Source organism: Octodon degus, unplaced genomic scaffold, assembly GCF_000260255.1.
Source record: "Octodon degus isolate 3935 unplaced genomic scaffold, OctDeg1.0 scaffold00169, whole genome shotgun sequence".
In the NCBI taxonomy this organism is placed as follows: domain Eukaryota; kingdom Metazoa; phylum Chordata; class Mammalia; order Rodentia; family Octodontidae; genus Octodon; species Octodon degus.
The window spans coordinates 2,852,976-2,861,705 of record NW_004524745.1 but is presented as its reverse complement, the minus strand read 5'-3'; the positions used below and the strand labels follow the sequence as shown (position 1 = coordinate 2,861,705).

The following is an 8,730-nucleotide window of genomic DNA, read 5'->3' as shown; positions in this document are numbered from 1 at the left end:
TTTTTTTTTTTTTTTTGTATTTTAGGGAAGGGTTTACAAGGTGTTCAGGGTCTCACTACTAGATCAGATTCGTAGTGATCCCCCTGTTTTACAGCCTCAGCAGCTGGGATTACAGGGTGCGCCACAGTGCCCAGTCTCAATTGCCTCAGCACGCCCTGGGGGCACGGTAGGCCCAGGGATCAAACCCCTGGCCCCTAAGCCTGGGCCTGGGCTTTAATCCACTGAACTATTTGGCCAGCCCTAGACAATCTCTTCAGATAAAAAATCAGCCTCTTCACTGTTTATCAATGTATAATTTTTTTAAATTAAAAAACCTTCAGTATTTTATTCACCTTCAAAAATGTTAGGTCTTCATGTAAGACTTAACTGGATCGGACATGGTAGTGCACATCTGTAATCCTAGCGCTTGGAGTCTAAGGCAGGAAGATTGCCACTCAAGGCCTGCCTGGAGTAGTGAGTTCAAAGCCAGCCTGAACTACACAGAAAAAAAAGTATGGCAGTTCCTCAAAGTATTAAACATAAAATTACCACAAGATTCAACAATTCCACTTTTGAGTATATATCCAAAAGAAATGAAATCAGAGGGGGTGGGGAGATGACTCAGTAGAATAAGTGCTTCCCTGGCAAATGCAAAGGTCTGAGTTCAATCCTTGGTTCCGCCAAAAAAAAAAAGAAAAAGAAAAAAGAAATCAGGAACTTAGAATTTATTTGCACACCCATACAGCAGCATCATTCACAATACCCAAAAGGTGTAAACAGCCCAAACATCCATCAATGAGGAATGGGTTAATGAAATGTGGTACATACATAAAATAAGAAATTCTGATATACCCTAAAATATGGGTGAATCTGCATGTTCAGCACCAAACAACAAAGGTACTATGAAAACATTATGCTAAGTGAAGTAAGCCAAAACAAAGGAATAAATGCTGTATGATTCCACTTACACGAAGATAAATTCAAAAAAAACAGATTGTGGGAGATAGGGAAAGCAGGGAATGAGGAGTTAACCTAATGGGTACAGAATTTCTGTATGAAATAGCTGTAAAGTTAAAGAACATTGGTAGTTACAGAATTCACACATATACTTAGCATCACTGAACTGTACTCTTAAAAATGGTTAAAATCGGGCTGGTGAGATGGCTCAGTGGTCTAAAGCACCTACTTAGAACAAGCTAAGCTAAGCAAAGCACAGAGACCACGGTTCAATCCCCCAGCACCACATGCCAGCCAGACCCACCCCCTGGTGGGCTGAGCTGGCCACACATACACACACAAAATAAATAAACAAAAAAATTAAAAAATTAAAAAATTAAAAAAAAAGAAAAATCAAGAATTTTAAAAAATGGTTAAAATCGGGCCGGGGAGAAGGCTCAGTAAGATAAGCACTTGACTGGCAAACACAAGGATCTGAGTTCAATCCCCAGTTCCGCAAAAAAAAAAAAAAAAAAAAAAGGTTAAAATCACTGGGTGTGGTGGCACCATGCCTGTAATCCCAGTATTTAGGAAGCTAAGGCAAGAGCATTGTAGCCATTTCAGGACCAGCCTTTGCTACAAAGTGAGCTCAAGGCCAGCTTGAACTGCATAGGCTGAACCCTGTCTCAAAAGAACAAAAAAAAAAAAAAAAAAAAAAAAAAAATCACCAGTGTGGTGGCAAACACCTGCAATCCTAGCCAAGAGAGGCTGAGGCAGGAGAATCACTGCAAGTTGGAAAGCAGTCCGTTACATAATAATGAGTTCAATACCAGCCTGAACTATACAGCAAGACCCTGTCTCCAAAAAAAACCAAATATATAAAGTTTTTTTAAAACATTAAAATAGGGCTGGAGAGATGGCTCAGTGGTCTAAAGCACCTACTTAGAACAAGCTTGGCAAAGCATCAGAGACTGTGGTTCAATCCCCCAGCACCACATGCCCGCCCCCTGGTGGGCTGAGCTGGCCACACACACACACACACACACACACAAAATAAATAAAATTTAAAAAAATATTTTTAAAAAAAGATTAAAATAATTAATGCCACATTATATTTTGCCACAACAAAATGATAAATTTTATGATTTCACATAATTTTTTCTAATATTAGGGATCAAACCCAAGGTCTTCATTCTTCTCTAAATTCCCAATTTTTTATGTTTTGAGACAAAATCTCAGTCATGACTCAAGGCAGGCCCTAAGTTTCCAGCCTTCTGCCTCAGTCCCCAAAGAATGCTGGCATTACAGGCATGTGCTTTAATGGCTGACTGCCATAATTTTTTAAGAATTCTTGAGGAGCTGGGAGTGTAGTTCAGAGGCAAAATGTTTGCCTACAGTATGTGGCCCTGGGTTACATCCCCTGGGTGATAAAAAAGATTATTTTTAAAAATGTAAACTGTGGACTGACTGTGGATGTACTGTCTTGTTCTGTTACCAGACTAGGTAGATTAGACATGAATTCATCATGTTGTTGTCCTCATACTCAAATCCTTAAAATAGTTTCCTTTTGCCCAGCAATCAGACTCCATTTTGACATAGCAGAGTCACAACTTGCTGATTAGGCTTTAAAGACTTCTAAAGAAAAAAAAAGAAGAAAAAAAAAGACTGCTGAAAGACAAACTTAAGGATGCTTATTGTTCTAGTATTAATAATACTATTTAAATGTGTCTTTTTGCCAGTAGGTATGGTTGGATATATGCGAACATACTGCTGATTTCAACTCAATCCAGAGTGTAAGCTCCACAAGAGCAGAGTTGTTTTCTTATATCTAGAACCTAAAACAGGGCCTAGCAAACAATAAACATTCAGCAAGGATGTACTCAATGAATGGAAAAAAATTAAGTAACTGTTGTAGTAACTTACACTATTAAGGTCCCCAATTTTAAAATTGGTGTACAATAGGAGAGTCAGGTACAGCTGAATTGAGGTTATTTGTAAATGCAGTTGTCATTTTATTGGCAGGCAAACACAAGTCACTATAGTTCACTTCAGCCATTTTGTCTTAAAATAACATTTTAATTTAAAAAAGTCTTTTGCACTAAATGATTTTTTTTTTTTTAATTTTTTAGGGAAAAGTCTACAGGGTGTTTAGGATCTCACTACCAGATCCGACTCGTAGTGATCCGCTTATTTACAGCCTCCCAAAAGCTGGAATTACAGGGGCCCACCACCACACCCAGTCTCTCCAAATATTTTATGCCACTGTGATATGCCCCTCTACTTCTTTTGAGAATTTAAAATGGAAGGGCCAACTAGACAGCTCAGCAGAGGGACCCAGTTCCCATTGTGCCTTGCCACACAGCCCAGCCCTGGGGCTCACTGAAACTGCAACTGAGCCAGGGTGTGGTGTCTAGCACCTGTAATCCCGGTGCTTGGGAGGCTGAAATCGGGAGGACTCTAGGAATCCAACCTGTGTAGAGAGGCCCTGTAGAACCTGTACTAAATATATTTTTTTAAAAAGAATTTAAAATGTATCACATACACGCCTAATTACTAAGTCAAACTGGATTTGAAAGTATTACCCTAATGGTTAGGGAGACCGAGAGAAAGATAAAGATAGGGTATTTAACGGATACACAAATAACAACCAGTTCATTCAGCTCTATTGGACAAGTATCTAGCACTGGGAGAAACCCTGGTCAACAAGTATTTCAAGGTTACAAAGCAGAAGGTTAAGACATAGTTTCACATTAACCCTAACAGCAGAAACTCAAATAATTAAAAATCATCCTTTAGGGTCAGCCAGATAGCTCAGCGGGTTAAAGCACCTGCTCAGATAGATGCAGGGTTCAGGGATTCGAACCCCCAGCCTGCCGCGTGGCTACCGACCCCCCCACCCCACGCTGAGAAGGCACATGAGACTGGGCGTGGTGGTGTGCACCGCGCCCATAATCCCAGCCCTAGGGAGGCTGAAAAACAGGAGAATCACTGAAAATCTGATCTCTGTAGTGAGATCCTGTAGACCTGTACTAAATACATTTTTTTAAAAAAATCATCCTTTAATGTCTGCCTTCAAAAGGCAAGCACACGCCAATTACGGAATGCTAAATGCCTGCATTTGCATAGCTCCAACTACCATTTTTAGCTTACCTCCTTGAAAGTATGCACTGTCCAACTTTTTTCACTGATTATAACATATGATGAGTAACCAAACGAAATTATGGAACTGTTTTTCTTTTCTCTTTCTCTTTTTTTTTTTTTTTTTTTTGCGGTACGGGGCATTGAACTCAGAACTTTGCCCCTGCCAGGCATGGAACTTTTTCCAAAAGTGGTCTTGGTTGTTTTTTGTTTGTTTTTTTTTTAAGAGTAGGAAAACATCGGGGGATAGGAACAACTCCTGAGAGACAGGAGGGGTCCCGAATGCGTTGCCCATGTCGTTTCGGTTTTAACTGACTATACACAAAAGGAATTTGACAATTTCCCATTGGGCAAGAGAGCTAACTGATTCGATTTCCTACAACCTTATCTATGGAAACCAGGCAACCCATCTGAAACTTAACGCCGTACAAAGGGACCCTTCTGGCTGGTCTGTGCAAAGCACATTCTAGATGAGGCCCCAGTGCAACAACAAGCCAATTCTGGCCATATTCTCGGTGCAATTTAAGGAAGTCAACAACCACTGCCTCACGTGACCTTAAAAAGGGGCGCATCTGAGCCCAACAGAAACCACACTGCCTTTTTTTTCCAGCATCAACTTCACCGCCCAGCACGACCGAATAGGGCTCGGAGGTGGCACAGGGCGGGTAGACAGGAAAGGACAGCGAGCAAATGAGGGGCGTTGTGCCTTCTACTTGGGGGGAGCTGGAAGAGAGGCACACACGCTCACGCGCACTGCAGCGGCAGAAAAATCGAAGACTGCCACACCCCCTGGCAGCAGGGCACGGCCTCATCTCTGCTTCAAAAAGCGGGCTCTGTATATTGAATGCCCACCTGGAGGGCAGTGCCCGGCGTCATCGAGGCCACAGGACGCGGCGCCCCGGAGCCGGCGCGGGTGGGACGCAGCGTCGGTGGAAGGGGGGTTGGGGGACCTGCAGCAGGGGGAGGGCCGCTGCGACTGGCAGCCCGCGCATGCGCAGAGCGGGGTACCCGCCCGTTTACCTACCGTTCGAACCGCGAAGCCCCGTCCCCTGGCCGCGGCCGTTTCTCCAGGACCGGCGGCGACAGCAAGAGGGCGAGAACGGAAGCCCCAAGTGGCTCCACGAACGGCGAGCCTCTTCCTGAGGCGGCCGTAGAGGGGAGGCTGAAGCGACGACTGTGGCACGGGGCCAGCCCGGTAGCAACCCCCGGATTCCCCCCGGCGGTGGCGGCGGCGGAGACGCGAAAGAAGGGGCGGGAGCGGCAATAGAGTCAGCGGCTGAGGCGCAGAGCCTCCCTAACGGCAAGCGGGAGGGCGGAGGGCGGGCCGGGGCCGGGCCGGACGTGACGTAAGCGAGAGGGGCGGGGCGAGCGCGACGGGCTGGCGGGAGGGCGCCTGGCGCCCGGGCCAGCTGACTACCGCGGCGCTGCTGCTGTTGGGGTGCGAGGATCACCCCCACACACACACCGGCCGAGCGGGCCGGAAGGAGGCCTGGGAGGTGTTCGGCGGCTTGAAGAGATGTGAAGAAGCAGAAAACCAGGCAGGGAACACAAAAGAAATAAAGGGGAACTCAGAAAGACTTAGGCCGCGCCTGATCTCTGAGGAGAGGGCCAGAAAAGCCCAGGTGTCTGTTCTGGGTGAAGATTACAGAGACCTTATGAGGAAGCCGCCAGGCCGGCCTGCGCGATAATTCCCTGCTCCCATTTGTAGGTTAAATCGAGGGCTGCCGGGATGTACCCGCGCCCTTCCCGCACCCCACTCCCCCTCTCATTACTGCAGGACCTGACCCCCCCTTTAGAGCCGTCGCAGCGCTCTGTGCCCTGGGGACCCGGAAGTGTGGAGGGCAACAGGCTTCCTCGACTGACTGAGCTTCTAAACTTGAGTCTGTCCTTACTTGCACAGCCCCCCAGGCCTCCCACACAGCCCCTCACGCTCACAACGGTAGGAACAATAGCCAGCCAGTCGCTCTCCTTTGATAGTTAAGGGCTTTGAGATCTTCCACTGAGAAAAGTGTTCGCCCTTTGGAGTCCTTGAGGGCACAGAGATCCACACCTGCACAAAGAACTTTGGGGGTCTGCAACAATCTGAAACATCACAATTTGGTTGTCCCCTACCTGCCTGAGCGGGAAGTTAGTAACCTGGAAAATGTAAAATCCTCATAACAGTCTGGACAAGATTTATAAAAAATAAAGTCACCCAGTGAGATGATCATAGAGACCAGGGTGGCTCCCAGATTTCATCAGAGAAACTAAAATACCTGTAACTTAAGTGTCATGTACCAAGTTGATGCTGTCATAACTGAAGGGTGGGGTCCACAATGTGTACAGAACCAGCATAATCTGAGTAAGAATATATGTTGGGGGGGAGCTGGAGAGATGACTCAGAGGATAAGCACTTCCCTGGCAAGCGCAGGGCCTGAGTTCAATCCCTAATTCCGCAAAAAAATAAATTAAATTTAAAAATATATATCTATATCTATAGATATAGATATATATATATATGTGTTGTGGGGCTCCCATTCTGCCCAGGAGAAAGGTAAATAATTCTAATGAACAGGACCAAATAATACCAAATGCCCACTCATACCGAGGCTATTAAAATTTCAAATTCTAGGCTGGGGATGTAGTTCAGTGGTTGAGCACTTGCTGGGTTTGCTCTTCAGCAACACACACACTCAAATTTCAATTTGTATTTGCTCACGCAATAGACACTTATTGAGTGCTTACTGTGTTCTGGCTCTTAGGCTATAGGATCAGCAAGTAAGATGCTAGCGTTGGGCTGGAGAGATGGCTCAGTGGTCTAAAGCACCTACTTGGAACAAGCTTGGCAAAGCTTGTTCAATCCCCCAGCTGCGCCCCGGGTGGGCTGAGCTGGCCACACACACACACAATAAATAAATGTTAATAAATAATAAAAAAAGATGCTAGCGTTCATGAACTTTATATCATAACTTTATATCATAATTTCTGTATATCCTGTATGAACATACAAAGGCCCACACTGGTTCCAAACTCACCAAGTCTCATACTGCATGTTTCTTTCATGTAATTGGATAGACAGTAAAAAGCAGTTACATGAGTCAGAGTGGTGGTGCATATCTGTAATCACAGCTGCTCCTGAGGCTGAAAGATCACCAGTTAGAGGCCAGCCTATGGAACTTAGCAAGGGCGCTGGGGAGATGGCTCAGTAGGATAAGCGCTTGACTGGCAACTTAGCAAGATCCTGATTTAAAAGATGAAAAGGTCTTCGTATCTTAACTCACACTGAGGTCAATCCCCAGTACCAAAAAAGAAAAAAGACTACTGGTGCCAGGGGTGTGTCCAAGACATGAATAGGATTAGTTATACCAGCTGTACTGTCTCTGTCAATTAAAATCACAGCACAATTTTTTTTTTTTTTTTTTTTTTTTTTTTTTTTTTTGCAGAACCAGAGATTGAAGTAAGGCCCTTATGCTTGCCAGGCAGGCGCTTATTCTACTGAGCCATCTCCCCAACCCCTAAGAGTTCTGGGTAATGCACTCCTAAGTAAGGAGAACAATATATCTGGGATTCTTTCTTTCTTTTTTTTTTTTTTTTTTGTGGAACCAGGGATTGAACTCAGGCCCTTGCGCTTGCCAGGGAAGTGATTATTCCACTGAGTCATCTCTCTGGCCCCTTGTTGTATTTTGAGACAGTCTCATCATACTGTTCAGACTGGCTTTGAACTCACTCTGTAGCCCAGGCTGGCCTTGAATTTGCACCCTTCCTGAGATTACAGGCATGTACCACCAGGCCGAACTAAACATACAAAATAGAAGCTTTACTGTGATTACATGCTTGGAGAACAGGAACAGTATGACAGCTTCAAAGCTTAATCATAGCCAGGTGCATAACCCAAGATAGAAGTTTCCAGGGCAGGGATTCCCTTGCCTTTATATTTCCTAGTCCCAAAATATGGGTTCTCAGAAACAAACAGAACCCAGTGTAGTGGCACATGTCCATAATCTCAGAATGCTGGGGGGCAAGAACTGAGACAACAGGATCATCCCAAATTCAAGGCCAGCCTTAAGTACAAAGCTCCCATCTCAAAACAATTCTTTTATTTAGTCACCTTTTTCTCCTATAAAACTCAACCCATTACTGGAAGATATATTTTTCTTTTTTTTTTATCATATTCCTTAACATCATGATTTATTTTTACTAAAAAGTCGCCAATTTTTTTGTTATTTTTTATTTATTTATTTGTGGACCCGGCAATTGAACTCAGGCCCTTGCGCTTGCCAGGGAAGCACTTATTCCACTGAGCCATCTCCCCAGCCCCTATTTTTTTCTTTTTCATCTTTTTTTTTTTTTTTTTTTTTTGAGACAGGATCTAGTAATTTAGGCTGATCTTGAACTCACTATTGTAGCCCAGGCTGCCTCAAACTCAGGACAATCCTCCTGCCTCAGCCTCCTGAGTGCTGTGATCACAGGAGTGTGCCACCACACCCAGTCTCATGGGGTATAATATTTTTTATTTATTTATTTTTGTGTGTGTGGCCAGCTCAGCCCACCAGGGGGCGGGGCTGGCTGGCATGTGGTGCTGGGGGATTGAACCGCAGTCCCTGTGTTTTGCTTAGTTTAGCTTGTTCTAAGTAGGTGCTTTAGACCACTGAGCCATCTCACCAGCCCCAGGGGTATAATATTTTTAAAACCTGTATC

General features: G+C 44.7%; 1 protein-coding gene across 1 annotated transcript in view; it reads right to left on the bottom strand.

Moving 5' to 3' along the window:
* Fam13b (family with sequence similarity 13 member B) overlaps positions 1 to 5,375 on the bottom strand; it is a 106,080-nt gene extending 100,705 nt beyond the window's left edge. Inside the window, exon 1 of the mRNA XM_023703374.1 lies at positions 5,078 to 5,375. The gene's annotated coding sequence lies outside the window, so the exon portion shown is untranslated. The remainder of the gene's footprint in view (positions 1 to 5,077) is intronic.
* Positions 5,376 to 8,730: the final 3,355 nt, after the last annotated feature.